The 26,503-nt window shown below is 45.9% G+C and overlaps 1 long non-coding RNA gene across 1 annotated transcript in view; it reads left to right on the top strand.

Annotated features, from left to right (window-relative positions):
- LOC134966491 (uncharacterized) overlaps positions 1 to 25,714 on the top strand; it is an 81,856-nt gene extending 56,142 nt beyond the window's left edge. The window contains exon 3 of the long non-coding RNA XR_010188657.1: positions 25,496 to 25,714. This is a non-coding gene — a long non-coding RNA (uncharacterized LOC134966491). The remainder of the gene's footprint in view (positions 1 to 25,495) is intronic.
- Positions 25,715 to 26,503: the final 789 nt, after the last annotated feature.

Raw genomic sequence — 26,503 nt, 5'->3', positions numbered from 1 at the left:
CAGTCCGTCCATCCATAATTGTATAATTATAAACCACCTAACCGTGGTATTTTTTTTTCTTTCTTTATACCGTCGTCATAGTCATACTAGTTGTTACGAGTATACTACTATCTCTTTATCAACCAGTGTACAGTGCGGTAGTTCACGGCTGTGGCTACCTCTGTGTCGGCAGTCGGCAGGCAGTCCGTCCATCCATAATTGTATTATTATAATATATACCACCTAACCGTGGTTTTTTTTTCATTCTTTATACCGTCATAGTGTCATACTAGTTGTTACGAGTATACTACTATCTCTTTATCAACCAGTGTACAGTGCGGTAGTTCACGGCTGTGGCTACCTCTGTGTCGGCAGTCGGCAGGCAGTCCGTCCATCCATAATTGTATTATAATATATACCACCTAACCGTGGTTTTTTTTTCATTCTTTATACCGTCATAGTGTCATACTAGTTGTTACGAGTATACTACTATCTCTTTATCAACCAGTGTACAGTGCGGTAGTTCACGGCTGTGGCTACCTCTGTGTCGGCAGTCGGCAGGCAGTCCGTCCATCCATAATTGTATTATAATATATACCACCTAACCGTGGTTTTTTTTTCATTCTTTATACCGTCATAGTCAGTCATACTAGTTGTTACGAGTATACTACTATCTCTTTATCAACCAGTGTACAGTGCGGTAGTTCACGGCTGTGGCTACCTCTGTGTCGGCACTCGGCAGGCAGTCCGTCCATCCATAATTGTATTATAATATATACCACCTAACCGTGGTTTTTTTTTCATTCTTTATACCGTCATAGTGTCATACTAGTTGTTACGAGTATACTACTATCTCTTTATCAACCAGTGTACAGTGCGGTAGTTCACGGCTGTGGCTACCTCTGTGTCGGCAGTCGGCAGGCAGTCCGTCCATCCATAATTGTATTATAATATATACCACCTAACCGTGGTTTTTTTTTCATTCTTTATACCGTCATAGTGTCATACTAGTTGTTCCGAGTATACTACTATCTCTTTATCAACCAGTGTACAGTGCGGTAGTTCACGGCTGTGGCTACCTCTGTGTCGGCAGTCGGCAGGCAGTCCGTCCATCCATAATTGTATTATAATATATACCACCTAACCGTGGTTTTTTTTTCATTCTTTATACCGTCATAGTCAGTCATACTAGTTGTTACGAGTATACTACTATCTCTTTATCAACCAGTGTACAGTGCGGTAGTTCACGGCTGTGGCTACCTCTGTGTCGGAACTCGGCAGGCAGTCCGTCCATCCATAATTGTATTACAATATATACCACCTAACCGTGGTTTTTTTTTCATTCTTTATACCGTCATAGTCAGTCATACTAGTTGTTACGAGTATACTACTATCTCTTTATCAACCAGTGTACAGTGCGGTAGTTCACGGCTGTGGCTACCTCTGTGTCGGAACTCGGCAGGCAGTCCGTCCATCCATAATTGTATTACAATATATACCACCTAACCGTGGTTTTTTTTTCATTCTTTATACCGTCATAGTCAGTCATACTAGTTGTTACGAGTATACTACTATCTCTTTATCAACCAGTGTACAGTGCGGTAGTTCACGGCTGTGGCTACCTCTGTGTCGGAACTCGGCAGGCAGTCCGTCCATCCATAATTGTATTATTATAATATATACCACCTAACCGTGGTTTTTTTTTCATTCTTTATACCGTCATAGTGTCATACTAGTTGTTACGAGTATACTACTATCTCTTTATCAACCAGTGTACAGTGCGGTAGTTCACGGCTGTGGCTACCTCTGTGTCGGCAGTCGGCAGGCAGTCCGTCCATCCATAATTGTATTATAATATATACCACCTAACCGTGGTTTTTTTTCCATTCTTTATACCGTCATAGTCAGTCATACTAGTTGTTACGAGTATACTACTATCTCTTTATCAACCAGTGTACAGTGCGGTAGTTCACGGCTGTGGCTACCTCTGTGTCGGCACTCGGCAGGCAGTCCGTCCATCCATAATTGTATTACAATATATACCACCTAACCGTGGTTTTTTTATACCGCCTAACCGTGGCAGTCCGTCCATAATTGTATACTAGTATCCAATCCATCCATCTCCATTGTTTACCTGAGGTGCCTTTTAGTTCTGCCTATAAAATATGGAGAACAAAAAAGTTGAGGTTCCAAAATTAGGGAAAGATCAAGATCCACTTCCACCTCGTGCTGAAGCTGCTGCCACTAGTCATGGCCGAGACGATGAAATGCCAGCAACGTCGTCTGCCAAGGCCGATGCCCAATGTCATAGTACAGAGCATGTCAAATCCAAAACACCAAATATCAGAAAAAAAAGGACTCCAAAACCTAAAATAAAATTGTCGGAGGAGAAGCGTAAACTTGCCAATATGCCATTTACCACACGGAGTGGCAAGGAACGGCTGAGGCCCTGGCCTATGTTCATGGCTAGTGGTTCAGCTTCACATGAGGATGGAAGCACTCAGCCTCTCGCTAGAAAACTGAAAAGACTCAAGCTGGCAAAAGCACCGCAAAGAACTGTGCATTCTTTGAAATCCCAAATCCACAAGGAGAGTCCAATTGTGTCGGTTGCGATGCCTGACCTTCCCAACACTGGACGTGAAGAGCATGCGCCTTCCACTATTTGCATGCCCCCTGCAAGTGCTGGAAGGAGCACCCGCAGTCCAGTTCCTGATAGTCAGATTGAAGATGTCAGTGTTGAAGTACACCAGGATGAGGAGGATATGGGTGTTGCTGGCGCTGGGGAGGAAATTGACCAGAAGGATTCTGATGGTGAGGTGGTTTGTTTAAGTCAGGCACCCGGGGAGACACCTGTTGTCCGTGGGAGGAATATGGCCGTTGACATGCCAGGTGAAAATACCAAAAAAATCAGCTCTTCGGTGTGGAGGTATTTCACCAGAAATGCGGACAACAGGTGTCAAGCCGTGTGTTCCCTTTGTCAAGCTGTAATAAGTAGGGGTAAGGACGTTAACCACCTCGGAACATCCTCCCTTATACGTCACCTGCAGCGCATTCATAATAAGTCAGTGACAAGTTCAAAAACTTTGGGTGACAGCGGAAGCAGTCCACTGACCAGTAAATCCCTTCCTCTTGTAACCAAGCTCACGCAAACCACCCCACCAACTCCCTCAGTGTCAATTTCCTCCTTCCCCAGGAATGCCAATAGTCCTGCAGGCCATGTCACTGGCAAGTCTGACGAGTCCTCTCCTGCCTGGGATTCCTCCGATGCATCCTTGCGTGTAACGCCTACTGCTGCTGGCGCTGCTGTTGTTGCCGCTGGGAGTCGATGGTCATCCCAGAGGGGAAGTCGTAAGCCCACTTGTACTACTTCCAGTAAGCAATTGACTGTTCAACAGTCCTTTGCGAGGAAGATGAAATATCACAGCAGTCATCCTACTGCAAAGCGGATAACTGAGGCCTTGACAACTATGTTGGTGTTAGACGTGCGTCCGGTATCCGCCGTTAGTTCACAGGGAACTAGACAATTTATTGAGGCAGTGTGCCCCCGTTACCAAATACCATCTAGGTTCCACTTCTCTAGGCAGGCGATACCGAGAATGTACACGGACGTCAGAAAAAGACTCACCAGTGTCCTAAAAAATGCAGTTGTACCCAATGTCCACTTAACCACGGACATGTGGACAAGTGGAGCAGGGCAGGGTCAGGACTATATGACTGTGACAGCCCACTGGGTAGATGTATGGACTCCCGCCGCAAGAACAGCAGCGGCGGCACCAGTAGCAGCATCTCGCAAACGCCAACTCTTTCCTAGGCAGGCTACGCTTTGTATCACCGCTTTCCAGAATACGCACACAGCTGAAAACCTCTTACGGCAACTGAGGAAGATCATCGCGGAATGGCTTACCCCAATTGGACTCTCCTGTGGATTTGTGGCATCGGACAACGCCAGCAATATTGTGTGTGCATTAAATATGGGCAAATTCCAGCACGTCCCATGTTTTGCACATACCTTGAATTTGGTGGTGCAGAATTTTTTAAAAAACGACAGGGGCGTGCAAGAGATGCTGTCGGTGGCCAGAAAAATTGCGGGACACTTTCGGCGTACAGGCACCACGTACAGAAGACTGGAGCACCACCAAAAACTACTGAACCTGCCCTGCCATCATCTGAAGCAAGAAGTGGTAACGAGGTGGAATTCAACCCTCTATATGCTTCAGAGGTTGGAGGAGCAGCAAAAGGCCATTCAAGCCTATACAATTGAGCACGATATAGGAGATGGAATGCACCTGTCTCAAGTGCAGTGGAGAATGATTTCAACGTTGTGCAAGGTTCTGATGCCCTTTGAACTTGCCACACGTGAAGTCAGTTCAGACACTGCCAGCCTGAGTCAGGTCATTCCCCTCATCAGGCTTTTGCAGAAGAAGCTGGAGGCATTGAAGAAGGAGCTAACACGGAGCGATTCCGCTAGGCATGTGGGACTTGTGGATGCAGCCCTTAATTCGCTTAACAAGGATTCACGGGTGGTCAATCTGTTGAAATCAGAGCACTACATTTTGGCCACCGTGCTCGATCCTAGATTTAAAGCCTACCTTGGATCTCTCTTTCCGGCAGACACAGGTCTGCTGGGGTTGAAAGACCTGCTGGTGACAAAATTGTCAAGTCAAGCGGAACGCGACCTGTCAACATCTCCTCCTTCACATTCTCCCGCAACTGGGGGTGCGAGGAAAAGGCTCAGAATTCCGAGCCCACCCGCTGGCGGTGATGCAGGGCAGTCTGGAGCGACTGCTGATGCTGACATCTGGTCCGGACTGAAGGACCTGACAACGATTACGGACATGTCGTCTACTGTCACTGCATATGATTCTCTCAACATTGATAGAATGGTGGAGGATTATATGAGTGACCGCATCCAAGTAGGCACGTCACACAGTCCGTACTTATACTGGCAGGAAAAAGAGGCAATTTGGAGGCCCTTGCACAAACTGGCTTTATTCTACCTAAGTTGCCCTCCCACAAGTGTGTACTCCGAAAGAGTGTTTAGTGCCGCCGCTCACCTTGTCAGCAATCGGCGTACGAGGTTACATCCAGAAAATGTGGAGAAGATGATGTTCATTAAAATGAATTATAATCAATTCCTCCGCGGAGACATTGACCAGCAGCAATTGCCTCCACAAAGTACACAGGGAGCTGAGATGGTGGATTCCAGTGGGGACGAATTGATAATCTGTGAGGAGGGGGATGTACACGGTGATATATCGGAGGGTGAAGATGAGGTGGACATCTTGCCTCTGTAGAGCCAGTTTGTGCAAGGAGAGATTAATTGCTTCTTTTTTGGGGGGGGGTCCAAACCAACCCGTCATATCAGTCACAGTCGTGTGGCAGACCCTGTCACTGAAATGATGGGTTGGTTAAAGTGTGCATGTCCTGTTTTGTTTATACAACATAAGGGTGGGTGGGAGGGCCCAAGGATAATTCCATCTTGCACCTCTTTTTTCTTTTCTTTTTCTTTGCATCATGTGCTGATTGGGGAGGGTTTTTTGGAAGGGACATCCTGCGTGACACTGCAGTGCCACTCCTAGATGGGCCCGGTGTTTGTGTCGGCCACTAGGGTCGCTAATCTTACTCACACAGCTACCTCATTGCGCCTCTTTTTTTCTTTGCGTCATGTGCTGTTTGGGGAGGGTTTTTTGGAAGGGACATCCTGCGTGACACTGCAGTGCCACTCCTAGATGGGCCCGGTGTTTGTGTCGGCCACTAGGGTCGCTAATCTTACTCACACAGTCAGCTACCTCATTGCGCCTCTTTTTTTCTTTGCGTCATGTGCTGTTTGGGGAGGGTTTTTTGGAAGGGCCATCCTGCGTGACACTGCAGTGCCACTCCTAGATGGGCCCGGTGTTTGTGTCGGCCACTAGGGTCGCTAATCTTACTCACACAGCTACCTCATTGCGCCTCTTTTTTTCTTTGCGTCATGTGCTGTTTGGGGAGGGTTTTTTGGAAGGGCCATCCTGCGTGACACTGCAGTGCCACTCCTAGATGGGCCCGGTGTTTGTGTCGGCCACTAGGGTCGCTTATCTTACTCACACAGCGACCTCGGTGCAAATTTTAGGACTAAAAATAATATTGTGAGGTGTGAGGTATTCAGAATAGACTGAAAATGAGTGTAAATTATGGTTTTTGAGGTTAATAATACTTTGGGTTCAAAATGACCCCCAAATTCTATGATTTAAGCTGTTTTTTAGTGTTTTTGGAAAAAAACACCCGAATCCAAAACACACCCGAATCCGACAAAAATAATTCGGTGAGGTTTTGCCAAAACGCGTTCGAACCCAAAACACGGCCGCGGAACCGAACCCAAAACCAAAACACAAAATCCGAAAAATTTCAGGCGCTCATCTCTAGTTTAATCCCTTGACATTCAGCGAGAGTATATTAAAGGGCATAATGACAACTAAGTAGGCTCACTCAACCACTCCTGTGCTACGTTCTGAAGGAAGAGGCCTAGAATTAAAAATTAAATGACAATAGCTGCTGTGGGGGAATTGAAATAGGGAGGGGTGGGAGTGTGAACTAAAGAATTCCTCTCCAGTGAGGGAAGTGTTCACATACATTGGGTCCTGACAGGGAGAAGGGAGGTAGGTGAGCTTAGAAATACAAGCAAACCTAGAGGACCCGGCCAATGGGAGTGCAGTAGTAAGTAATCAATTACCCCAAAAAAATGGAGAGAGCATAAATGGGAGAGGCAGCTCTCAATTTAATACCAACTATTAGGGGGGTGGTTTAGCGTGAGAAAGCTAGGAGCTATCCACCCGGAACTAAAAACTGTGAATAACTGTAATGGTGAACATAAATGAGAATAGCATAATCAGCTGCACAACATGTATAGAATAACATAATAACCATAATACAGGTGCAATAATGTAGTAAATCCGAACAAAGGAACAATGTGGAAAACTTGAAAACCATAGAAGGTCCCACTTCCTTGCATCATTATAAACAGGTGGACTGAAGAAAAACAACTGGAGGGTCGGAGGTCTAATATCATCTCCGGGGTAGTTTAGGCTACAGTCACCAAGATAACAAGATAAATATAGAGTCCAAAACCCACAGTCCAGGATTAACATAAAGAGGAAAAGAAAAAAAAAGTCAGAGGAATATGGGGTGGGACCTCCCGTTACCTGCTAGGTAATACACCTCAGGACCATGTTGGGCTCCCAGTGGTAGGACTGACCTCAGTTGAAGAAAGCTGAAGTCTATGAAGTAGGTCAGACCCTTCCTTAGGGTTGCTTACCGACATCGGGCGACTGTTAACATCCACTATCAGATGGAATGGAAATCCCCATTTATATTTGTAGCCATTATCACAGAGAATTTTGGTGGTTTCGCGTAACTACCTTTTCTTAAGAATGGTTGACGGAGCCAAATCTTGGAAGATTTGCAATTGGGTATCCTCAAAAATTATGTGAGGCAGTAATCTACTGGAGTTGGATATCTGGTCTTTTTCTTTAAAGGATAGAAATTTCAACACCACATTTCTAGGAGGGTACCCCTCTTTGGGTTTCTGTTGAAGGGCTCTATGCGCTCGTTCAATATGTAGTGGTTGATCCTTAAGGGCAGGAACCAGTTTCTGGAAAAGACATGTCAGATATGGTTCAAGGTCATGTGGTGCGACCGACTCAGGAAAAAATTCCAGTAGTCCCTTGGAGTTGGAGTCAACTTTAGATTCCAATGCGACAGTATGGTTAGAGAGAGAGGTCAAATCGTTACGTAAATCAGCAAATAATTTGCTGGAAGTTAGTAGTAAGAGTTCTGCTAAAATCCAACATCATCGCCTGGATATAATTTTTGGTAGCAAAAGTGTCACCAGATGGCATGTCTACTCCCAGGTAGTTTTCCGGAGAAGCCGGGGGAGAGTCAGAAGGATGGAGTGAAAAGGTGTTGAATCATTCCTTGTTGCGCATTTTTTTTCACCTTGGCATTATTTTTGGACATGGTGAAACGAGGACAGTGTGAGTGTAATAAACAAGCAAAGCCATAGAGGTTCCGGGTGAACAGCGGAGAGTGGCTCAAAACATATTCATCACAGTAAGTCACCTGTTGAAGGAGACTACTGTAGGAAGGGACACAGGGCACACTACGCTGCTCTTATGGGTCCACAAGCGAATCCCCACTGCAGCTGAAGCTCAATTAGAGGGAGGCAACCCAGGTCCTGATACCCGGGATCCAGGATCTGGCAGGAGTTCCCTGGATCAATATTACGCAGTCCAAAAGCAGGGTCACAGCAGCGAACGCCTGCACATACAGAGCCAGGAGAAAACTGCAAGAAAACTGCGACCCCACACCCCCTGTCCTTCCGCTTTTGAGTTTCTTTTTCCCCTCACCTTGAGGCGATGCAGGAGCCCTACATCGCTGCAGCCACATGAGGCTGGAGGGAATCTAAGAGGGTAGGTGGCTCTCCGAGACTGTGAGCTTGGCGGCTGTGGACGGGCTGGAAGGCAGCGATAAGGAGGGCTTGGAGTCTGAGTGCGGCCGGGAATAGCTGTCACCTCTGTGAAGACCGCGAGCAGTGGCAGTCTCAGTGCGTGCCCTGCAGGGGTCCGGATGCCCGGAGGGAAAACCCGCAGAGCACACCTGAGTGGCTCTCAGCTCCGCAGCACAGACCCAGAACCTACACTGACAGCCTGGAGATACTGTATGGTGAAAATAGACACGTTACAGCCTGAGCCGGATTAAGGGGGGGGGGGGTCCCGGGGATACGTACCCCGGGCCCACCTTTCTAAAAGGGGCCCCCTTCCACAGAACGGATCGCTTTTACCGATCCGCTCTGTGGTGCTGCTGCGCTCCCGGCTCCCCGCAGCGGCGCTGCATAGCAGAGAGTAGAGGACAGCTGAGCGATGGCTCAGCTGTCCAATAGCGGTTTAAGCAGCAGCCTGCGGCTCAGTCATTGGCTGGGCACGCAGGCTGCAGAGGGGAGGAAGGAAGAAGAACCCGAACCCTGGCAACATGTGGAGCCAGCCCAGCACAGGAAGCCTGGAGCCCTTATCGGAGACTAGAGGCAGAGAGGATCGAGCTCTCGAACTCCTCTGTCTCAGCAGACACTGACAGCAGCCTGAGCAAGTAAGGCTGACTATCTTTCATTGTTTTTTTCCCTGCTGCTGAAAATGAAAAAAAAAAAATGTAGGCTCTGGGTTATATATATATATATATATATATGTATGTGTGTGTGTGTGTATATATATATATATATATATATATATATATATATATATAGATTATATTATATATAATCTATCTATATATATATATATATATATATATATATATAATTAATTCAGGGACGTGCAGTCAGGGGAGACAGGGGAGGCAGAGCCTCACCTGTCAAACTGCAATGAAAACAGCTGATTTTTCCACTGATCTGTGTTATAATACATATCAGTGTAAACATCAGCTGCTTCCATTGCAGTATGAAATTGCTGCACTCACTGCTCGTTCATAGGGACAGCGGAGAAGCAGCAATAGCTCTGCCTCCCTCTGGTAACCAGAAACTGCTTGGTGCTAGGGGGCGGAGCTGGGGGCGGAGCCGCACGCCAGGCTGTAAATCTGCATTGAAAACAATGCCAGAAGAGGCAGCTCTGACATGCGTGGTTTGAGAGGGTCTCAAGGCACGCCCCTTCCCCCCATGATGCAATGCAACAGCTTCCTCCCCTGACTGGTGCTATTCGCAAGCACTCCCACTGGCTTGGGCTGGAGAGGTGTACAACTGTACTGCAGGAACGTGGCCAGGGTAAGATCTTCCTCTCCCTGCTGCCTGATCTCCACACTGATCCAGTGAACTGGGAAGGGGAGGAGGGGAGGGGGGTTTACTTAAAGCATCTCTCTCTTATCTCCCCCAGCAGCGGAGGCTTCAGTGCCTGAGATCAGGTTGTTATCTCTGCTAACAGCACATGATCTCAGGATTTTTTTTATGTGTAAAAAATGGGTCTCTGCCACAATGTGGAAAAAAGGGGACTGTCTGCCGTAATGTGTAGTAAGGGGACGCTGTCTGCCGCAATGTGTACTAAGGGGACGCTGTCTGCCATTATGTGTAAAAAAAGGGGACTCTGCCGCAATGTGTAAAAATGGGGACGCTGTCTGCCGTAATGTGCATAAAGGGGACGCTGTCTGCCGTAATGTGTAAAAGGTTGACACTGTCTGCCGTAATGTGTAAAAAGGGGATGCTGTCTGCCGTAATGTGTAAAAAGGTGGACTGTCTGCCGTAATGTGTAAAAGGGGCTTTGCCTGGTGTAGTGGCACTACTTTAAGGTGTAATTTGAATAATGGAGACTACTGTGCACCGTAATATGAATTAGTTTTATTTTGTGCAAGAATAGAGATTTTTACACTGCGCTCACACCCGGTTTCTAATTGTGCATATATATGCACTAGCGCAATAAATGGTGAAATGTTTGAATACGTTTCAAAATGATATTTATTTAAATACAATAACTGATAGTCCAGAAATCGTATATATGCGTGAATGAGCTCTGTTTGGCTATAATAAGCCTTATGCTAGTTGTGCAGGAGCACGCTTGCTTCTAGATATATTGAAATGAAGTCCATAAGCAAAATGATAAGTGGATTAGGAAAAAATGAAAAAGGTGGAAAAGTCTATTTGTTAAACTACAGGCCGCGGCGTCCCGCTGGTCTGTATGAATTGAGTGCACTTGTTTAAAATGACATGCCGTCACTGATGCTCAAGCAGTAGTGGAGATTGCGTGAGAAAGAAAGGGACTCCGGACTGGTCTACCCTCCCCCTGCTTCTGCCGCCGTCGCTGTGACTGTGTTCGGTCACAGGTCGGAGGCTGGTCAGCCTGGGTTAGGTGCCTGTCTTGGGGGGGGAGATGCACGCACTGCTACCGCTCTCAGAGCGGTTCGTTGCTGCACTCCCTCCGCCTACAGAGACTCACCTTAGTTCTCCTTCTCCGCTGCTGGCTGTGTCAGTGGCAGGCTGTCTCCTTGATGTTTCTCCGTCGTCCGTGACCTGCAGACACTTCCTGGTCTTCAGTCACGTGACCGGGTTCAGTCTCTTGTTCCGCTCCTTCTACTTGATCGTGCCGCTGTTATAGGCAACTGTGTGTAGCTCCAGGGCCAGGGGTGCAGAGCCCGGGCCGGTGGGTCTAGTGGGCGCAGCTCAGGTCCCGGGCCGGTGAGTATAGAGTGTGCAGCTCAGGTCCCGGACCCGTCGGTACAGGGGGTGCAGCACAACGCCGGGCTGGTCGGTACAGGGGGTGCAGCACAGCGCCGGGCTGGTCGGTACAGGGGGCCAGGAAGCCTTATCCCAATACTGCTGCTGCTCTGTATTCAGCCTGCCCGCCGTGCCAAACCGGCCTTGCCCGTACCCACCTGACCCGGTGCTGCCCGCCTGACTCTTAGATCTCTGTGCTGCTCTACGCCACCTGTGACCACTGGAACTAGTGCTGCTCTGCGGTGTGTACACCAGCCCGGCGTTGTGCTGCACCCCCTGTACCGACCAGCCCGGCCATGAATGGAATTGATGTTGGGGCTTGATAATAATGGGAATTCTAAAGGTTAGCATTATAAAGGAATAAATTATATATATTTTGTCAAGTGTGGTTTTTGTATGATACTGAAGTAGTAGTAGTTCATTGTTTTTGAGGAGGGATTAATTATTGATGAAGGCATAATTTTGGAAGGTGATTAAAAATAAGCTGTATTATATGGCAACCACAAATGCTCTCTGTATTTATGGCAGGAACTCATGCTCTCTGTATTATATTGCAGTCAATGATGTTCTGTGTAGTGTATGGTGATCACTTATGCACTTTGTATTATGTGAGTCATTGTGATGCTTTCTGTATTATATGGCACTTAATACAGTGGTGTAATTTATGTTTGGTTGACCCAGGTGAAAAATATATACTTTGTGTCCCCCATCTCTGGCCCACCACAAGTTCACAATATGCCACTCAGCAGTGGGTGATGGGAAGTGAGAGAAGGTGACAAGCAGTGGATGACATGGACAGGGTAACAGGGAGAGAATAACAGGTGACAAAGGATGATGGCTCGAAGGTGACATTTAGTGGCAGAGGGTGATGAGGAGAGGGTGACATAGAGAGGATGACAAGGTGAAGGTGAAAAGGAGAGACAGATGGGGAAAGGTAGAGGGTGGCAGAGAGATTCAGATGGTGATGTGGAGAGGCACAGGGTAACAGGGAGAGGTTGACAATTGAACAGGGAGAAGCAGGGAGAGGGTGATAGGCAGAGGGTAACAGGAAGGGTGACAAGCAGTGGGTGACAGGGAGAAACAATGGGTGACAATGAGAGGGTGATTGAGAGTTGGTAAAAGGGATAGGCAGTGGTTGACAGCAAGAGGGTGATAGAGAGAGGGTGACAAAGTGGTTGAAAGGAAGAGGCAGTGTGTGACATGGAGAGGGTGTCAGGGTGTAAGTGATAAGCAGAGAGAGATAGGGAGAGGCAGAGAGTGACTAAGTGACAGGGAGAGGGTAACAGGGAGAAAGTGACAGAGAGTGGGAGAGTGTAACAATGTGAGGGGGAGGATGACAAGCAGTGGTTGACAGGGAGAGGCAGAGGGTGATGGAGAGTGGGTGAAAGGGAGAGGCAGTGGGTGACAGGTGAAATGGAGAGGCAGTGGGTGACAGGGAGAGGATGACAGGGAGTTGAAGTGGGTTACAAGGAGACAAGGATAGGAATAGGGTATTGAGGAGAGGGTGACAACCAGAGGGTGAAATGGAGACGGGGAGAAGCATTGGGTGACAGGGTGATAGGCAAAGGGTGACAGGGAGAGATAGAGGGTGATGTAAAGAGGGTGACAGAGAGTGGGTGACAGGGAGAGGCAGTGGGTGATATGTAGAGGTGTCAGGGAGTAGGTGATAAGCAGAGGGTGACAGGGAGAGACAAAAGGTGACTAGGTGACAGGGAGATGGTAACAAGGAGAGAGTGATGGAGAGTGGGAGGAGGTGATGGGTGAGGAAGATGATGACAGGGATAGGATGACAAGCAGAAGCTGACAGGAAGAGGGTAACAGGGAGGGGAAGAGCGGCAGATGATCAAGCCTTGAAAATTCATAAAGTGGAGAGAGATAAATTGCCAACCAGCTTTTTTGCAAACGCAACCTGTAACATGGCAGGTAGGAGCTGATTGGCGGTTATTTGATCTCTCTCCATGTTATCACTCTCCAAGACTTAGTACATTTCCCTCAGAGGATGATGGAGACTGTGTGAAGGGAGAGGAGGCGGGTGAAGGGGAAAGGGTGACAGCGAGAGGCAGAGGGTGATGGGAAGAGGCAGTTGTTGATGGGGAGGGGGTGCCAAGCAGAGGGTGACAGGGAGAGGCAGAGGGTGATAGGGAGAGACAGTGGGTGAGCAAAGAGGGTGACAAGCAGAGGGTGACAGGGAGTAGCAGTGGGAAACAAGGAGACAGGGAGAGGCAGAGGGTGTTAAGTAAAAGGGTAACGGGGTGAGGGAGAGGGTGAGGGGAAAGGATGACAAGCTATGGTTGACAGGGAGAGGCAGAGGGTGATGGATACTGGGTTAATGGAAGAGGCAGTTCGTGATGGAGAGATGGTGACAGGGAGAGTCAGAGTGTGATGGGGAGATGGTGACAAACAGAGGGTGACAGGGAGAGGCTGACAAGCAGATGGTGACAGGGAGAGGCAGAGGATGATGCGGAGAGTGTGACAAACAGATGATTACAGGGAGAGGCTGACAAGCAGAGGGTGACAGGGAGAGGCAGAGGGCAATGGAAGAGGATCACAAGAAAAGGGTGACAGGGAGCAGAAGAAGGTAACAAGGAGACAGTGAGAGGCAGAGAATGATGGGGAGGTGGTGATGGGAAGATGGTGTCAAGTAGAGTGTGACAGCGAGAAACAGAATTTGCATGATTTTGCATTTTTTGGCATTAAACTGTAATTGCAGTGGGTGACATGGAGAGGGTAACAGGAAGAGGCAGAGGGTGATGGTGAGTGGGTGAAAGGAGAGGCAGTGGGTGATGGGTAGAGACAGAGGGTGATGGAGAGTGGGTGACAGGGAGAGGCAGTGGGTGATGGGAGAGGATGACATTGGAAGACAGAGTTTTTATGGAGAGTGGGTGATGGAGAAAGGCAGTAGGTGATGGGGAGAGGATTATAGGGAGAGGTATTGACTGACAGGCAGAGTAGTGGGAAAGGGAGAGAGAAGGAGAGAAAGAGAATGCTGTTAGAGAAGAACTGGCATTTTTCCCAGTCCACAATCTTGTGCATGCAGAGACCCAGGTGACTATCTTCCATGACACAATAGCTGAAAAAGCTTGGTACCAATGAGTGATGGAGGAGACCCAGATCTTCATGTCTGATAGTAGCATGACCTAGGGACAGGTAAGCTCATCTGGTTTTCTCGCAGGGACCAGTCACTAGATTGTGACATCGGACTCTGGCAACAGTAATGTTAGAGAAGTAGATGGTAAGAATAGGAGAGGAGAGGGGGTGGGAGGAAAGAGGAAGGCCAGTTGTTCCACATCTGCTTGGATGTCCCCTCATGCATCTACCCCCTAACCAGCACATGTGACATTTGGATGTCAGGAAGCCAGATCAACAGTTTGAACTCCTTGTTGTGTTCATCACCAGTGCCATGAAGGGGTGTAATTGGTCTACAACACATTTTGGATAGGTGGTACATGTTAAAGTAATATCTACATGAATGCAAGGACCCAAGGTTTCACAGCAGAACTTTACCCAGAGCATGGCACTGCCTCTGCCGGCTTGCCTTTTTCCCATCATGCATTTGCAATGGGTGTTCATAGAGTCCAGACTGGACTGGTGCCAACCTGAAGTGAGGCCCCTGAGTTAAAAAGTTAAGCACCACCACTGGTAGACATATATGGCTTGATTGAATACAAGCAATAACAATTGAAAGTCTTAAATGTATATAGAGTAGAGATGTGCGGCTGGCACTTTTTGTGTTTTGGTTCTAATTCCACTTTCGTGTTTTGGTTTTGGCTTGGTTTTGCCCAAACCACCCTTTCGTGTTTTAGTTTTGGATCTGGATGATTTTTGAAAAAAACATAAAAACAGCTAAAATCACAGAATTTGGGGGTAATTTACTCCTACGTTATTATTAACCTCAATAACATTAATTTCCACTCATTTCCAGTCTATTCTGAACACCTCACAATATTATTTTTAGGCCAAAAGGTTGCACCGAGGTGGCTGTATGACTATGCTAAGCAACAGAAGTGGGCGGCACAAACACCTGGCCCATCTAGGAGTGGCACTGCAGTTGCAGACAGGATCGCAGATTTAAAAAATAGGCCCCAAACAGCACATCATGCAAAGAAGAAAAAGAGGTGCAATGAGGTAGATGGATGACTAAGCTAAGCGACACAAGTGTGCGGCACAAACACCTGGCCCATCTGGGAGTGGCACTGCAGTTACAGACAGGATGGCACTTTAAAAAACTAGTCACCAAACAGCACATGATGCAAAGAAGAAAAAGAGGTGCAAGATGGAATTGTCCTTGGACCCTCCCACCAACCTTTATGTTGTATAAACAGGACATGCACACTTTAACAAACCAATCATTTCAGCGACAGGGTCTGCCACACGACTGTGGCTGAAATGACTGGTTTGTTTGGGTCCCCACCAAAAAATAAGTAATAATCTCTCCTTGCACAAACTGGCTCTACAGAGGCAAGATGTCGACCTCATCCTCATCCTATGATTCCTCACCCATTACACTGTGTACATCTTCCTTCTCACAGAGTATTAATCTGTCCCTACTGGAATCCACCATCACAGGTCCCTGTGTACTTTCTAGAGGCAATTGCTGGTAAAGGTCTTCCCGGAGGAATTTATAATTCATTTTGATGAACATAATCTTCTCCACATTTTCTGGAAGTAACCTCCTACGCCGATCGCTGACAAGGTGACCGGCTGCACTAAACACTCTTTCGGAGTACACACTGGAGGGGGGGCAACTTAGATAAAATAAAGCCAGTTTGTGCAAGTGCATCCAAATTGCCTCTTTTTCCTGCCAGTATACAGACGGACTGTCTGACATGCCTAACTGGATGCTGTCACTCATATATTCCTCCACCATTCTTTCAATGGTGACAGAATCATATGCAGTGACAATAGACATGTCAATAATCTTTGGCAGGTCCTTCAGTCTGGACCAGATGTCAGCTTTCGCTCCTGAGTGCCCTGCATCACTGCCAATGGGAGGGCTAGATAATCTTATCCTTTTCCTTGCAGCCCCAGTGGCGGGAGAAATTAAAAGGAGGAGCTGTTGATGTGTCACGTTCCGCTTGAGTTGACAATTTACTCACTTGTGTCTTCCGGAAAGAGAGATGCAACGTAGGCTTTAAACCTAGGATCGAGCACGGTGACCAAAATGTAGTGCTCTGATTTCAACAGATTGACCACCCTTGAATCCTGGTAAAGCAAATCAAGGGCTCCATCCACAAGTCCCACATACTTTGCAGAATCGCTCCGTCTTAGCTCCTCCTTCAATTTCTTCAGCTGCTTCTGCAAAAGCCTGATGAGGGGAATGACCTGACTCAAGCTGGCAGTGTCTGAACTGATTTCACGTGTGGCAAGTTCGAAGGGTTGGAGAACCTTGCACAAGATGGAAATCCTTCTCAGGTGATGGCAGGGCAGGTTCAGGCGTGTTTGATGGCGCTCCAGTCTTCAGCACATGGTGACTGAATGCCGAAAGTGGCCCACAATTTTTCTTGCCACCGACCGCATCTCCTGTACGCCCCTGTTATTTTTAAAAAAATTCTGCACCATCAAATTAATTGTATGTGGAATTTGCCCAGATGTAATGCACGCACAATATTGGTGGCGTTGTCCGATATCACAAATCCCCAGGAGAGTCTAATTGGGGTAAGCCATTCTGCAATGATGTTCATCAGTTTCCGTAAGAGGTTGTCAGCTGCAGGGCCGGTGCTAGGGTGTTCGGCGCCCTCCTGCAAACTATCAATTTTGCACCTTTCTACAAATACAAATGTGACCGATCTCATCCTCAGAGCTATAAGTAGATATTTTGGTCCCCCCCCCCTCAAGATCCATAAATATAGGGTCATAAAAAAATTACATAAAATATAGGGGCGTAAAATAATTATGACGCACAGTAGTCTCCATCATTCAAAATTACACCACACAGTAGTACCACTTATATACATTACGCCAGGTAGTGCCCCTTATATACATTACGCCAGATACAGCCCCCTTTTACATATTGCACCAGGTAGAGCCAGTCACACATTATTCCAGGTAGAGCACCCTTTTACACTTTGCGCCAGGTAGAGCACCCTTTTACACATGCCACTTCCTCCAGCAGGGGGATGCGCCAAAAATATAGGGGCCACAGAATAGTACCAATTCACATTACACCGCATGGTAGTGTTCGCTAGTCACATTACACCGCACAGTAGTGTTCGCTAGTCACATTACACCTCATAGCAGTGTCCATTAGTCACATTACACCGCACAGTAGTGTTCGCTAGTCACATTACACAGCACAGTAGTGTTCGCTAGTCACATTACACCTCATAGTAGTTTCCATTTGTCACATTACACCGCACAGTAGTGTTCGCTAGTCACATTACACCGCACAGTAGTGTTCGCTAGTCACATTACACCGCACAGTAGTGTCCGTTAGTCACATTACACCGCACAGTAGTGTCCGTTAGTCACATTACACTGCATAGTAGTGTCCGTTAGTCACATTACACCGCATAGTAGTGTCGGTTAGTCACATTATACTGCACAGTAGTGTCCGTTACGCACATTATACTGCACAGTAGTGTCCGTTACTCACATAACACAGCACAGTAGTGTTCGCTAGTCACATTACACCTCATAGTAGTGTCCATTACACACATTACACTGCACAGTAGTGTGTTAGTCACATTACACTGCATAGTAGTGTCCGTTAGTCACATTACACCGCATAGTAGTGTTCACTAGTCACATTACACTGCACAGTATTGATCGCTCGTCACATTACACTGCACAGTATTGTTCGCTCTTCACATTACACCACATAGTATGTCCTTTAGTCACATTACACTGCACAGTAGTGCCCGTCAGTCACATTACACAGCACAGTAGTGTCCATCAGTTACATTACACAGCACAATAGTGTCCTTCAGTCACATTACACCACACGGTATTGTCCGTCAGTCACATTACACAGCACAGTAGTGTCCGTCAGTCACATTACACAGCACAGTATTGTCCGTCAGTCACATTACACAGCACAGTAGTGTCCGTCAGTCACATTACACAGCACAGTATTGTCCGTCATTCACATTACACAGCACAGTAGTGTCCGTCAGTCACATTACACCGCACAGTAGTGTCCGTTAGTCACATTACACAGCACAGTAGTGTCCGTCAGTCACATTGCACAGCACAGTAGTGTCCGTCAGTCACATTACACCGCACAGTAGTGTCCGTCAGTCACATTACACCACACAGTAGTGTCTGAAAGAAAAAAGAAAAAAAAGGCGGCTGACAGCGCAGCCAGGGGTCAACCTTACATCAGATGCATCGGCAATGTAATTGCGGATGCATTGGCAGGTGGCGCTACACATGTTGGGCAGCTTTGCTTTGTGCTGGGCGGCCCTGAGCATGTGCAGAGATGAACGCAAATCCGGCTGCGTATTCAGTGATCTGCGTTCATCTCTGAATGACCCCCTATGCCAGGTACAGCCCTCGTTCCCTCCACAGTGCGGCCCGTTACCTGCAGGAGGTCCCGGCTCGGGCGCTGCTCTTCCTCTCTCTTCTTTGCCAGTTTCTCGCAGGCTCCGTTACTCTAATGGCTCTTTAGGATGCTGTCAGTGACGAGGGGGAGGGAGCGGGTACTAATTACTTGGGCCTGGGACTGATGGAGGGGCCCGGAGGGGGCCCTTGTCCGCTACACTCCCACCTAACTGGGCAGCAGCATCAGCTCTCATCTTGGCAGCACAGCACATGCTGCAGTGTACTGTGCTGCAGTGGGGAAGAGAGGCTGCTGCTAATACTGATCCACTCACTGTGTGTTCCTGCATGGGTGAGTGGGGGGAGTGTGATCACAGTGATCACACTCCCCCCTCAAAATGATCCTGGCTGGGGGCTCAGGGATTGGGCACTGCACCCACCCTGCATTGTGCAGCAAGGACTTAAAAAAAACACCTGCAAGGGGTGTGGCCACGGCTTCCACGATTAGGCCACACCCCCACCCTCTAAGCAGATCGGGAATCGGGATGTCAGCGAATCAGGATGTCAGCGGCGCAGTGTGTGGGCTGAGGCCATACACTGCATACACACTCTGGGGAGGAGTACACACTCTGGGGAGGAGGAGGGGGGGAGCCGCTCTGCACGCTGCCAGCGCCGCTACCTGTCATCCACTGTGACAGGTAGCTGGCAGCAGCAGGGAGAAGCTGAGCGCCTCTTCAGTTTAGCGCCTCCCTGCACTGCATCCCTTTTGCTGAGCGGCTTGCGCCGGCTCTGGTCAGCTGTGTGCCTCTTGCGGAAAGCGGTGATACATAGCGTTGCCTGCCTAGGAACGAGTTGGTGTTTGCGATATGCTGCTACTGGTGCCACTACTGTTGTTGCTGACGGAGGACATACATCTACCCAGTGAGCTGTCACAGTCATATATAGTCCTTAGTCTGCCCTGTTCCACTTGTCCACATGTCCGTGGTTAAGTGGACAGTGGGTACAACTGCAATTTGTAGGATACTAAGGACACTTTTTCTGACGTCTCTGTACATTCTCTGTATCACCTGCCTAGAGAAGTGGAACCTAGATGGGATTTGATACCGGGGACACAGTACCTCAAACAATTCTCTAAGTCCAGAAAATTTCCTTCCACAAGTGAAAAGAAAGTAGAGGCGCTGATATGAGAATATTATTAATACACACGTCTATGACAATATATATATAATTAATAATTTTTTATTTTAAGCAATAAAAACAATTATTTATATTAATATTAGTACCGGCCGGTAAATACATTAAATGCTTTACATAATTTGTATAATTCTTAAAACTGAGTGATATAAAACAAATTCGTTCCTATATAAAAAAAGAAATATTTGTCAGAATGTCCTTTATAGCAGACAATTATCAAGGCATTTGGGATCTATTGCACTGATGTATATACCCAGCTCAATGATAATAATCCCTCTTCCCGTCCGCTGGTAGCAGTTCCTTTTAGTGCGGACCTATCTGGAAGTGGGGTATATTCAAATACTGGGCTATCTTGTGTGCAATATTTAAACTGGATGTTGGTATACCCAGTACAGTTCGCTTATAAGGCAGTCTCTTTATTTATTAAAGTACAGGGGAGGCACAATTTTGCTTTTTTGTGCAAGTGGTGGTTTTACTTGATAGTGGGAGAGCTGTATGGCAATAATTCCATTTCTATGAGGTGTATAATGAAGTGCTCACCTCGTCCTCTCCTCCGGAACACACACCACTTCCAAGCTTGGGTGCCGACGCTGCCTCCAGCGCTAATCTCTCCCACAGCCGCTTCTCAGTCTGCTCCCTCTGAACTGCGGTGTCAGACTCTAGGCTGCACGCTGCTTGGAGCCACAGCTGTCTCCTGATTGTTTCTCTCTGTGGCTGCAGTATCGATCTCCACACTGCCCATATGCCGCGCGGTGGTTTGCTGTACCCAGCACCGCTTCTCCTCATATATCCACAAGCTTTTTAGCCGTAGGAGGCAAATGGATGGAATAGATGAAATACCGGCTTTTGATAGAGAATGTAGAAAGGTTTACGCGTTTCTCTGCCTTTGAATCAACTCGGCAGCTTCCTCAGAACCTAGTGAGGTTGTCTGCATAGGAGTATGTTTTTAAGCATTTTGACAATTCAATACACCTGTATGGGGTTTAATTAAACCTCTCCTATTTTAACCCCTACATATGCAGACAGCCTCTTATTGCTTAGAACGATAAGTACATTAAAATCACAAAAATATTTCATGGTGTATTTTATGGCTCCATTGAGATATGTTCACACTTACTAATCCTTTTTTATAGACACCATAAATTACTAGTTGTTAGTTTAGCAGAGGTGAAGTAATAAAACATTAGAATATTTAGAAACTCTACCCAATTTTAGTATGTATAGTAGGTTTCAAAAAACAAGGGGAAAAGGGGGAAAGGAAAAAGACGGGGAAGAGAGAGAAAACAAACCTGATATAGATATATCAATTTATTACTATAGTAGTGTAATAAATCTATATAATGGTTATATAGTATATATATATCTCTAGGGATCTCCTATATATATATATACACAAACTCGTCAGCAGTACCAGCATGCATATATATTTTTTATTTTAATTGTATATATGTTAACAGAGAGAAAAATCCAACTAGAGCAGAATAGATGCCATCATACATATACATATATAAATCCTCACTAGGTTCTGAGGAAGCTGCCGAGTTGATTCAAAGGCAGAGAAACGCGTAAACCTTTCTACATTCTCTATCAAAAGCCGGTATTTCATCTATTCCATCCATTTGCCTCCTACGGCTAAAAAGTTGTGGATATATGAGGAGAAGCGGCGCTGGGTACAGCAAACCACCGCGCGGCATATGGGCAGTGTGGAGATCGATACTGCAGCCACAGAGAGAAACAATCAGGAGACAGCTGTGGCTCCAAGCAGCGTGCGGCCTAGAGTCTGACACCGCAGTTCAGAGGGAGCAGACTGAGAAGCGGCTGTGGGAGAGATTAGCGCTGGAGGCAGTGTCGGCACCCAAGCTTGGAAGTGGTGTGTGTTCCGGAGGAGAGGACGAGGTGAGCACTTCATTATACACCTCATAGAAATGGAATTATTGCCATACAGCTCTCGCACTATCAAGTAAAACCACCACTTGCACAAAAAAGCAAAATTGTGCCTCCCCTGCACTTTAATAAATAAAGAGACTGCCTTATAAGCGAACTGTACTGGGTATACCAACATCCAGTTTAAATATTGCACACAAGATAGCCCAGTATTTGAATATACCCCACTTCCAGATAGTCCGCACTAAAAGGAACTGCTACCAGCGGACGGGAAGAGGGATTATTATCATTGAGCTGGGTATATACATCAGTGCAATAGATCCCAAATGCCTTGATAATTGTCTGCTATAAAGGACATTCTGACAAATATTTATTTTTTTATATAGGAACGAATTTGTTTTATATCACTCAGTTTTAAGAATTATACAAATTATGTAAAGCATTTAATGTATTTACCGGCTGGTACTAATATTAATATAAATAATTGTTTTTATTGCTTAAAATAAAAAATTATTAATTATATATATATTGTCATAGACGTGTGTATTAATAATATTCTCATATCAGCGCCTCTACTTTCTTTTCACTTGTGGAAGGAAATTTTCTAGTCTTTTTGTCATTTTGTGGGAGGAGCATACCCACTTTAGAGGCTGCAGATATTTGAATATCATCAGCTTGCGCTGGGTTATCTTTCTTTTTTGATATATCCCTTTAATTCTCTAAGTCCCACTGAACTAATGGCGGATAACGGACGCACATCTAACACCAACATAGCTGTCAAGGCCTCAGTTATCCACTTTGCAAAAGGATGACAGTTGTCATATTTCATCTTCCTCACAAAGGACTGTTGGACAGTCAATTGCTTACTGGAAATAGTACAAGTGGTCTTCCGACTTCCCCTCTGGGATGATGATTGACTCCCAGCAGCAACAACAACAACAGCAGCGGCAGCAACAGCAGGCGTACCACTCAAGGATCCTCCAGAGGAATCCCGGTTAGGAGAGGACGCCTCAGTCTTGACAGTGACATGGCCTGCAGGACTTCTGATGTTCCTGACTGAGGAGGAAGTTGACGTTGAGGGAGTTGGTGGTGTGGCTTGCAGGAGCTTGGGTACAAGAGGAAGAAGGGATTTAGGTGTCATTGGACTGCTTAGGCTCTTACCCAAAGTTTCACAACTTGACACTGACTTCTGATGAATGCGCTGCAGGTGACGTATAAGGGAGGATCTTTCTAGGTGGTTAACATCCTTACCCCTACTTATTACAGATTGACAGAGGCAACAGATTGCTTGACACCTGTTGTCCGGATTTGTGGAGAAATAATTCCACACCGAAGAGGTGGCTTTTTTGGTAGTTTGCCCAGGCATCAAAATGGTCTTCTTCATCCCACAAACAACAGGTGTCTCCCCCGGTGCCTGACTTAAACAAACCACATCACCATCAGAATCCTCCTTGTCAATTTCCTCCTCAGCGCCAGCAGCACCCATATCCTCATCCTGGTGTGCTTCAACAGTGACATCTTCAATTTCAATATCAGGAACTGGACTGTGGGTGCTCCTTCCAGCACTTGCAGGGGGCGTGCAAATGAGTTAAGGAGCCACCTCTTCCTGTCCAGTGTTGGGAAGGTCAGGCATCGCAACTGCCGACACACTTGAACTCTCCTTGGGGATTTGTGATGCCATCTCAAAATGCACAGTTCTTTTCTGTGCTCTTTCTAGCTTAACTGCAGTGGCGCACCCAGGGGGGGGGGGGGTTTCCGAGCACCCAGAAACCCCCCTCCACTAAAAAAAAAAAATGTTTTTTTTTTTAGCTGCATGAGTATTATTAATGGCTGTCTAGCGTCTTCTGCAGCCTGCTGTCTTCCTGGTGGCACTTGTAAGTGCAGTAAAAGTTTACTTTATTTTAATTATAGTACATATATATCCATGTGCATACATATATACACATGTATATACATGCATACATATAAACACACACACATATGATATATACATGTGTATATATATGTGTACTGTATGTGTATATATATATATATATATATATATATATATATGTATGTATGCATGTGCAATATGCTGTGTATATGTGTTTATGTATGTGTGTGTATATATATATATATATATATATATATATATATATATATATATATATATAGATACCCTTGTAGTAGCCGGCACTCCGAAGGCCTCCGTGGGCTTTCTGGCTCAGGTGCCATCCTATGAGGTTTCCACCTCCATCACTATCCCATGTAAAGAAGGCGGCACTCAGAGACTTGAAGGTGCAAAAGAATATTTAGTAAACAAGCTGCAGAGTTACATCAACGTTTCGGGCCACACAGCCCCTTCATCATCCTGATGAAGGGGCTGCGCGCCCCGAAACGTTCGTGTAAATCTGCAGCTTGTTTACTAAATATTCTTTTGCACCTTCAAGTCTCTGAGTGCCGCCTTCTTTAGATGGGATATATATATATATATATATATATACATATATATAAACACACACACACACATACACACACTAGTTTTATGGATCCAGCATATACTGGGTCACCCCAGTCCCCACCCCCGTGATTGGCTCCACCCAGTTCTGGAAACCCCCCCATGCAAATCCTGCGTTTGCCACTGAACTGTTTTACTTTTCCTAGTGGGAGGATGAGGGCTTCTAATGTCATGTGAAGCTGTACCACTAGTCATGAACATAGGCCAGGGCCTCAGCCATTCCTTGCCACTCCGTGTCATAAATGGCATATTGGCAAGTTTACGTTTCTCCTCAGACAATTTAAATTTCTTTTTTTGTATCTTTTTTTTTTTTTTTTTTTTCAAAATATATTTATTGAATTTTGTTATTTGAAAAAATGCATTACAGAACATGGAGAATGTATAATGAAAGAATTTACATTGTACACAGGAGTTATCTAATCAAATTATCCGCATAAGAAAGGAAAGGTCAACGATACGAGCCTCCAACTAGAATCAGTAATAGTTCTCTATTGTAGTTACCAAGACATATATTGGCCCCAGGGGTAATGTTGGGTGGCATTGTCCGGTTCAGTATATTGCATGATATTTGAGACATATACATTTCACTTTCTCCATGGAAGCGTCCAGAATCTTTTACATATATCATAAGAGACTCTGGAGAGAGGATTAACAAGTGAGAGCAACAAGGGAAGAAAGGTTGGGGTGGTGGGGGGGGAACAAACTGGGAAAAGGATGGGGGATAGGTTAGTTTAGTCAATCGTCTAGTTAAGAATATTTCAAGTCTCATGTCTCAATAAAGTATAATTGTGTCTGTACATCTGATATTATTACTGTGTCTCCCCCAGATTGGAGAGATTTGTGATGTTTTCTTGTTGGCCTATCATAGAAGTTCAGTGTGGGGAGGCTATAGTGTGGGGGAAGTTGTGTAGATAAACGGTTCCCATTTCTTAAGAAACCGTGCAGTCTCAGTAGAAGAGCCCGTGGAAACAATACATTTGTCATAAGACATATATTGAGCTAGGAGGTTTTCTACTTCCATTAGGCTCGGTGTGTGTCTGGATATCCAGTTATTGAGGATCACCTTTTTTGCTACCGTGACCAAGATCATCAAAAAAGGTATCATCTTTCTCTGTGGCATGGGGATATCCCATTTCTCAAAGTTGGCAAACAGCAATGCTATTGGGTCTAATGTAGCTGATATGGAGAAGGATGTATTAATATATCCCACAATTTTATACCAGAACTTTTTTATGTGACCACAGGACCAGAGATTGTGATAAAAGGTGGCCGAATAGTACCCACGCTTCGGGCATCTTCCCGTTTCTACTTGGACAAAATGACTTCTCTGGCTCTGGGACACATATGCCTTATACAGTATCTTTGCGTGTACTTCCTGGAGGGTTGAAGATTGAACAACACGAAGTGTCTGTGTATAATATTTGAATATTGTATGGCTATCCTGTAATAAAGGTATATCTCTACTCCAGGTGTCAGTCATCTTTTGCCAAATCTGAGCATGAAATGGTTCCATAAGTTTTAAGTATATATCTTTAGGTTTATAACATTTCTTGATAAACTTAGAGAAGATGGGTAACAGGGGGTCTACTGAGGGGGAAGAGGAGGTCATAGGGGGGAGTGAGTGTATGTAATGAAATAACTGTAGGATGGAGAACTGATAGGAGTCTGGAATACCATATATATTTTGAAGATCCTGAAAAGACATCAATACGCCTCCTGGATCAAATACTTGGGCAATCGCTTTAAGGCCTTTTGTCCGAAGGCGTTGAAAAACTGGGTTTTCCAATCCCGGAGTAAACATTGGGTTTCCCCATATAGGTAACCAAGGAGAATTGTGGTGGTTATGGTGTAATTTCTCATTTACAAACCACCAGGCTTCATAGGTATCTCTGAATATCAATTTGTTATATATGTGTGCCGGTATGTGGGATTTGGGGGTGTGTAGAAGTGCTCCTGGGGAGAATGGGGCTAAAACAGTACTGTCCAATGTTACATTAGTGTAAATATTCTGTTCCGTCAGCCAGTCAAGGGCATATCTCAGCAAGAGCGCTCGTGAGTAATTGGCAAGATTGGGAAGTCCCAATCCTCCTTTCGTTTTGGGTAGTTGTAATTTTATCAATGAGATCCGGGGTTTTTTAGATTTCCATAAGAATTTGCTACATGCGGACATTATACGTTTCATGTCTTTCCCTGTCAATTTGATGGGTAGCATTTGCATTATGTATGTCAATTTAGGGAATATCACTGTTTTA

Source organism: Pseudophryne corroboree, chromosome 10, assembly GCF_028390025.1.
Source record: "Pseudophryne corroboree isolate aPseCor3 chromosome 10, aPseCor3.hap2, whole genome shotgun sequence".
Classification (NCBI taxonomy): domain Eukaryota; kingdom Metazoa; phylum Chordata; class Amphibia; order Anura; family Myobatrachidae; genus Pseudophryne; species Pseudophryne corroboree.
Note: the sequence above shows the minus strand (reverse complement) of the source record. Positions and strands in the feature narration are given on the sequence as shown.